Here is a 7,973-nt window from a genome sequence, read left to right on the forward strand (position 1 = left end):
AGACAAGGAAATTTATTAACCATTCAATACTATGACGAAATCGAAAAAAATTAACACTTCTAATAAACAAAACAATCATGTCATATGATTCCACCATAGCTGCTTCCCTTAATGAAAAATATCGAGCCGACGCATTAAGAGTATTTATTTCTGGCACAAAAAAATTCCTTAGCGATATTTTGTTTTCGGCAAGGCCTAAAGATTTGCCATCAGCTCTGGCTCTAGCACAGGAAGTTGAGTCAAACCATGAGCGCTTCCAATTCGCAAATAGCTTTGCAAAAAATCTGAGGAAAGAACTCAACGATACAAGCAGAGAAACACTATGGAGAACAATTCTCCGAATCCCATTAAAACTCAATTTTTCAAACAGAAACTTCAATAAGGTAATAGCCCAAATATAAAGCAGGAGCCACCACAGCCTATGGATATTGATACTTCTTCGCGGTTTAAACAACCGACTCAATATCCAAACCAAAACAAGAATCCATAACAAAATCAGATTTCAAAAAGACCAAATAGTGCAACGGCCAGATACACCGGGCCCAAACAACAAAGAATTAATCACATATCGGGAGAAGAAGCTCCGAAATGCCAGATAGACGAAGAATATCGAACAGTGGCAGAATCTGAGGTATCAGATACCGATGACCAAGTACAGCTCCAGGAAGTAAATTTTTTAGGAATAGCTCCCTGCTACCGTTCGTAGAACGATCGATAGCAGGAAAGACAATAAAATTACTAATCGATACAGGCGCAGCGAAAAATGACATAAAACCGATGCCAGAATTAAAAGGAGTAATTAGTGTTAAAAAAAAAATTTTGGTTAAGATACTTTATGGCTTTAATCCAGTTCAGGAAAAATGCATTACGCATATTTTTGGCACCAACGCCACATTCTTTCTATTGCCAAATCTAACAAGCTTTGACGGAATAATAGGGCTGGACCTATTAAACGAAGTTTGTGCCACTTTAGACTTTAAAAGCAGCACGTTAAAAACCCAGTCCGGATCCGAAAAAATTCAATTCCAAAAAGTTTAAATGTCAATTTTACAGAGGTAAAAGACATAGAAGTACCCCCAGGAATCAGAGAAAAATTTACAAAAATGTTAGAAGAAAGAATAAGCGTTTTCGCTGACCCAAACGAAGCTTTACCTTACAACACAAATATCATAGCCACAATCCGAACAGAAGACGAGAACCCGATCTACTCTAGGCACTATCCATACCCGTTGGGGGTTTCAGACTTTGTCAATAGAGAGACTAGTGACATGTTGAGTGATAATATTATCAGACCATCAGTATCCCTTGTGGGTAGTTGACAAAAAAAGGAGTAGACGAACAAGGAAATACGAAAAAAGGCCTTGTTATCGACTTCAGGTAATTAAATTCTAAAACAATCGATGATAAATACCCTATACCCAATATCACTGCAATTCTTTCAAACCTCGGACAAGCCAAATACTTCACAACTCTTGATTTGAAGTCAGGATTTCATCAAATCCTTCTCGTGGAAAAAGATAAGGAAAAAACCTCATTTTCTGTAGGAAATGGGAAGTACGAATTCTGTAGAAAAAACGCTCCCGGAATCTTCCAGCGGGCAATTGATGACGTCCTTCGCGAACAGATCGGCAAACCGTATTATGTTTATGTAGATGGCGTGATTATATTCTCTGAGAATATGGAAAACCACGTCTACCATATTGCTTGGGTATTAGACAAACTGTATAACGCTAACATGAGGGTATCACGAGAGAAGTCCCACTTCTTTAAGGAAAAAGTCGAGTATCTTGGATTCGTGGTTTCCCAAGGCGGGATTACAACCAGTCCCAGTAAAGTAGAAGCAATTGGTAAATTCGAACAGCCTACCAACCTGTTCCAAATAAGATCATTCCTCGGCTTAGCAGGCTACTATAGGTGTTTTACAAAAGACTTTGCATCTACAGCTAAACCATTAACTGACATACTTAAGGGTGATAATGGTAAAGCAAGTCAAACAGTCAAAGAAAATTCCAGTAAGTCTCAATGAGAAGCAACGATTGTCTTTCGTAAAATTGAAAAATATCTTAGCCTCAGAGGACGAAATGCTTCTATACCCTGATTACCAAAAACCATTTGACTTGACACAAATGCTTTGTCTTCTGGTTTAGGTGCTGTTTTGTCACAAGAAAAAAAACCAATTACGATGATATCAAGAATCTTAAAAGACAACGAATTGAATTTCGCGACAAATGAACGTGAGCTACTTGCGATAGTGTGGGCTTTAAAAACTCTTCGAAACTATCTGTACGGCGTATAGAATTTAAATATATTTACTGACCATCAGCCACTTACATTTGCCGTTTCCGACAAGAACACAAACGCGAAAATCAAAAGGTGGAAAGCGTACATTGATGCCCAAATTTTTTTAAACCGCGAAAAGAAACTTCGTTGCCGATGCTCTTTCAAGACAAAATATTCATGCTTTAGAGGAGGACATTCCATCGGATCTAGCCACTATACATAGCGAACAGTCTTTGACCTATACTATCGAATCCACAGAAAAGCCAATTAATTGCTTTCGAAGCCAAATAATTATCGAAGAAGGCGTTACGGCTTCATAGAAAATCATTATAAAGACAACAAATGTCATATACTTTTCAGACAGGGATACCTTAATAGAGAAAGTTATGTTATGCAGTAAAAAAGGACGCTATTAAATGCGATTTGCCAACTTTGGCATTCATCCAAAACAAAATAGTTGAAACCTTCCCTTCCACCAAATTTTGGTATGCCAATAAATTGGTTATTGATGTCCACGATAAAAACGAACAGAAAGAAATCATAGTTACAGAACACAATAGAGCTCACAGAGCGGCCCAAGAAAATATAAAGCAGATACTTCAAGATTATTTTTTCCCTAAAATGACCCGCTTGACTAATGAAATTGTCGCAAACTGTAAAATCTGTAATAAGGCAAAATATGACCGACACCCACAAAAACAATACATCGGCGAAACCCCCATTCCCAACCACGTTGGAGAAATACTTCATATCGATATATTTTCCACAGAGAAAAAATATTTTCTGACTTGCGTTGATAAATTCTCTAAATTCGCCACTGATTGATATTGAACCCAAAATATTGCAACTCATGAACTTCTGGTTGTAAATTCTCCCCCACTGCACAGTACCTCAAATGGGTAGGTAGAAAGATTTCACAGCACTTTAGCAGAAATTGCCAGTTGCCTGAAACTGGAAAAGCAATTAAATGATACAGTTGACCTTATTCTCCAAGCAACAATAGAATACAATAAGACAATACATTCGGTCGTCAATAAGAAACCAATAGAAATAATTCATACATCCCCGCCAGAATTTGAAGCAGAAATAATAAGTAGAATCGTTAAAGCACAAGAGCAACTCCTCCAGAGGCAAAACATAGGAGAGATAGGACCCTTCAGGTAGGCGATAAGATACTGATAAAATTAAACAAGAGACTTGGCAACAAGTTGAAACCCTTGTTTGAGGAAGTTACGGTTGAAGCCGACTTGGGGACAACGGTTCTTGTCAAGGGGGAGGGAGGTACATAAGGATAACATTAGATAAACAAATCATCCTTCTAGTACTAATTCTCTTTATTCTTAACAGGGTTTGGATACTATACCTTCTCATATGAGATTACTTCTTGAGTCCGACGTACAACATATAAGAAATCTATTGGAAACAGTTAACATTCATCATAGACAAACTAGGAGCATTAATATACTAGAAACAACTCTAAAGATAATAGCAGGAACACCAGACTTTAATGGTTTCGAAGAACTTAAATTCCAGCAAAAAGAATTAGCTAATTCAATAAACAGGCAGGCTTCCATAAATTCAAAAGTTCAGGAGGAAATAAATAAATTAACAGAGTCAGTAAATACCATCATTAAATTTGTAAAAGAGAAACAGATTGAGACAGGCGAACTTTACCGAACCTTGCTTAATAGAAATAGAATTATGATTTCGGAACTTGAGACTCTAATGTTGTCAATTACACTTGCAAAGATACAAATAGTGAATCCGGTAATTTTTGATTCAGAGGACTTAAAGAAAATTGTAGGGAGCACTCTGCAGGGCTAACTATAACTGATTTAATTGAAATATGTATCTTATGTTAACGTAATATTAGATAATAATTTTTTACATTTCATTATTAAAAACCCCAATCCTAGTTTAGTTTGTAAAAAAATAACCATGTTTCCAGTTCAACACAACGGATCAATATTACACTTCGAAGAAATTAAAACGTCGCATATTGCGGTAATAAAATAATACCAATCATAAATTGCACCGCTACGCTTACCTCCACATTCTGCAAGCAACTAAATTCGACAACCTGTGCCCAGCAGCTGCACTCAGGAGGCATAGCACACTGTGACTCCCGTCCCAGTAACTTACAACCGCTGGAGATAATCGATGACGGGATTATTATCATAAATGAGGACACGGTCGTAATCCAAACAGAGAACGGCACTAACACAACAATCCACGGAACTTACTTGTTGACGTTCGATGAGGAAATACAAATAAATGGGTCTCTCTACAGAAACATTAAAAGTATCGTCAAAAGACACCCAGGCTCAGCAACGTCAACCACACTTAATATTACTGGTCATAAGAAAATTCTGAGCATGCCATACCTTCAAAGATTGAACTTTGGCAGCATCGAGAGGAACATGAAATTATGGCCTATAATAATGACCACATTATTTGTCACCATCTTAGCCGCTATATTCGTCTGTTATAAAACCTTCCAAAAATGGAGAAACAACAGAGAGCAAGCATTGCTACTTATTGTCATTGACACCCTGAGGAAAACCGGGGACGGCCTTCGAAATAGCGAGGGAGGAGTTAACACATCCGGCCTGACATAAGTCATCGGCCTAAATTCTGCATGGGCAGCAAACCTGCAACTATATTTCTGCTTCCCATGCAATCGCTTCTCCGCTGACAACGCTACACGCGCGGACGTCGCGACGAACTTGATCCATGCAGCATAATTGCTGACACAGCGATTATAGGTTAGGGCTAGCTTAGCATAAGAACATTTTGTACTTTTAGTTTCAGTCTTTTACGTACAATAAACGGAATCGGTCGATCCAAATTGGTTAAAGAACTATATTAACTGGTACAGCATCAATGCGTATTAAATTTTTACAAAAGTACACACACGCGCGTAAACCAAATATAAGTCTGTTGCATTTTTTTGTTATATGCGCCTTTAATATTTCGCTTAGGGCCCGCAGTTTTCAGAAGGGCTCGCGTTACATCACAGTCGAAAATAGCGGATTTGTTTGAAGTGAAGTGGTCACCGCCGGGTTCTGATTTTCTCTCTGCGGCCCTGCTAATGAATGTGCTATATGAATTTGTTTCGATAATCTAAAAATTGATAGAGGCAATTTTAAATAAATATAATCCTCGCACATGCTTAACAAGTCAACATCTCAAATATGGTGACTTTAGGTTCAGGGATCTTTGAGAAAATCCTATTTGTTTAAGTTGCAGAGGCGAAAGTCTGCGTGGCAAAGTTTTTAATGAAGTAAAGGTTCTTAGCCGCTTTATCATACATATCTTATTTTAATGGATTGGTTTGGCCTCTCTCGGAGTCTACAATTGAAATGATTTAAGTGCTTTTGGCTTGGACTTTAAGGCTAGAATTTAATTAGAATTTTTCTGGCATGAGATGGTTAAGGAATGCTTTCTTATTGTTTAGTAATTTATTTTCAAAATATAAAATCTTATAATGCTGGAATATTAACTGCTTTATCTAATCGAATTGGATACGTAGCTTTATTATTAGCAATTGCTTGAATATTAAATTATGGGAGATGAAATTATGTTTTTTATTTAAAGGAATTTGAAATATTAATTATTGGTAGTTTAATAATATTAGCTGCTGTAACAAAAAAAAAAAAGCACAAATTCCATTTTCTTCTTGATTACCAGCTGCAATAGCTGCCCTTACTCCTGTTTCAGCATTAGTACTTTCATCTACTTTGGTAACTGCTGGGGTTTATTTATTAATTTAATTTAATATTTTATTAAGAAATGTATGATTTAAAAAAGATTTTACATACCTTTAACTTCAATATGTTTTAATGTATTTAATTTAGCTATATATGGTATACTTTTTTTAGCTGGATTTTATTCAAAGGACATAATTTTAGAAATGGTTTTAATTAGTAACATTAATATATTTTCATGTTGAATAGCACATAAACCCAACAACACGTTACGGAGTATTTTCAACATGACAAAAAGTAAGATTGATACAATGGACAATAACAACGTTTATAAAATACCATGCAACGGGACTAATGAAGAAAACTGTGATAAAATAGGGACAACCAAATCGAGGCTAAAAACCAGACTATCACAACATAGATCGGACTTCAAACTTCGTCAACACTCCAATATAAAAAAAACGGCACTTATGGCCCACTGTGCCGCCAGTGGACATTACCCAAATTTTGACGAAATAAACAAACAAATATAAGACTTAATTATAAGGTAGATACAGACAACTGCGCACATTTATACAGGCATTTATAAGGGTGAAGTCAGTGTGTAGCTCCACCTCACAGTGTGCGGACGTGTAAAACTAAATTAATGTTAAAGATAATCACAATTAAATGTTTTTATAGTTGCCCTGAAGACAACCACCGATGAGTGGTCGAAATATATCGTAGAAGAAAATAAGAACAAACTGTTTTTTATTTTGTTTTTATTCATCCACCAATTTGACCTCGAGCCGACAAATCATACAACTATTTTCATTTTGTATATTTTTTTCTACTGGATTAACAGTGAGCTATTCTTTTCGATTAGTTTATTATTCTATACCAGGTGATTTAAATTGTGGGACTTTAAATATATTAAATTATGAAGGTTGAATTTTATTACGAGGTATAAAAGGATTATTAGTTATAAAAATTGTAGGAGGTAGAATATTAAATTTAAAATTTCCCCCTATATAATTGTTTACCTATTTTTAAAAAGTTATTAAATTTATTTCTTTGTGACTTTGAAGGTTTATTTGGTTATTTAATTTCTAAAAGGAAATATATAGATCAACTAATTTTTTTTGTTTTACAAAATTTCAAGTTTTCTAGGTTCATTAAAATTCAATTATACTTATTAGAACTAATGTAATAATTTTTTACCCATTGAATTATGGTCATATTGTAATTAAAAGTTTTTTATCAAAAGTTAGTAAATTATTCTCAAATTTTATTTGTAATTCACAATAATAGTTTAAAAATTTATTAATTGTTATTTGTAAGGTTTTAACACTTCATTGCTAACGTCGCACAGTTGGGCCTCTGTTCGGATAGCGTTGCAAAAATCAGTTTTTTCATGATCGCGTTTGGCAAAAATGATATATGCAATCGATGGGGAATACTTCAGAGATTATGAATCCAAAAAATTTTGCAAATCGGTTGAGATTCGTGGGTGCTAGAGGCGCCCAAAGTTGAGACATTTTTAGTAAATAGGAAAAAATGATAATTAAAAAAAAATCGCAACTTTAAAACTGAATATTGGGCGATTTCAACAATCGATCTTGGGGTTTTTGGTTTTATCTGAAAAGTATGTTCTTTATTAATAGCATGTTTCATAAATTTTAATAATTACTTAAATCGTTATTGAACTAAAATATAAAGTACTAAATATTGGCATTTTTTGAACTTTGGTGGAATACAACTAACAAGGATCATCTAGTATCACTACCGGACTACATACACTAGGGGGGTGAAATATTTACCTATCAGATGTATATGGTCCCAATATGCGGAGACCTGCGATAGCGATGCGTAAGCCATAAAACTAAGGCAACCTCGCCTAAAATGCGCTGCAGGTATAAGGAAGAATAAGAGCGCATGTGTATTTGCCTGTGGCTTGTTTGTTATTAATTGAAAACATTACATAATGCTGTTTTGCAAATACTACGT

General features: G+C 35.2%; 1 pseudogene; it reads left to right on the forward strand.

The window, feature by feature from the left end:
- The first annotated feature begins 1,735 nt into the window (after positions 1 to 1,735).
- Positions 1,736 to 7,302, forward strand: LOC137571944 (NADH-ubiquinone oxidoreductase chain 5-like; annotated as a pseudogene).
- The last annotated feature ends 671 nt before the right edge of the window (positions 7,303 to 7,973 follow it).

Source organism: Drosophila tropicalis, unplaced genomic scaffold (genome assembly GCF_018151085.1).
Source record: "Drosophila tropicalis isolate 14030-0801.00 unplaced genomic scaffold, ASM1815108v1 contig_1024, whole genome shotgun sequence".
Classification (NCBI taxonomy): Eukaryota; Metazoa; Arthropoda; class Insecta; order Diptera; family Drosophilidae; genus Drosophila; species Drosophila tropicalis.